The sequence below is a fragment of the Mastomys coucha genome, unplaced genomic scaffold (genome assembly GCF_008632895.1).
Source record: "Mastomys coucha isolate ucsf_1 unplaced genomic scaffold, UCSF_Mcou_1 pScaffold5, whole genome shotgun sequence".
NCBI lineage: Eukaryota > Metazoa > Chordata > Mammalia > Rodentia > Muridae > Mastomys > Mastomys coucha.
The window spans coordinates 98,424,319-98,424,779 of NW_022196911.1; positions in this window are offsets into that span (position 1 = coordinate 98,424,319).

Here is a 461-nt window from a genome sequence, read left to right on the forward strand (position 1 = left end):
AGGGCTGGGGGCGGGGGTGCGCGGGGCTGGAGCCGCCGAGCGCGGGTTGAAAGCTAGCCAAGCTCTGCAGCGCCCGACCCGGGCGTGTACGCCGCCGCCAGTCCCCGCAGAGAAATCGTCCTCCTACCCCCGCCTCCATCGCTCTGCGTTTCTCTTCCAATCAGCCGGTCGCTTGGCGGCTCCTCCAGTCTCCGGCCAAGCCAGCTGCCTAGAGCGAGCTCCACTCCATCTGCTCGCCCGACTCCTCGCTCTCCTGCCGGGGCGGGCGAGGCAGCTTGAGGCCGGAGGGAGATCTGTGAGGGATCCTGCCTGCTCCCGCTCCCATTGCTCCATCCCTGCTGTCTCCTGCCTCCTCCTTCTCTCCTGCGTTTTTCCAACTCTCCCCTGTCGCCACTGGTGTGTGTCTGAGTGTGTGCGCAGGTCTTTTTTTTTTTTTTTTTTTTTTTTTTTTTTATTGCTTT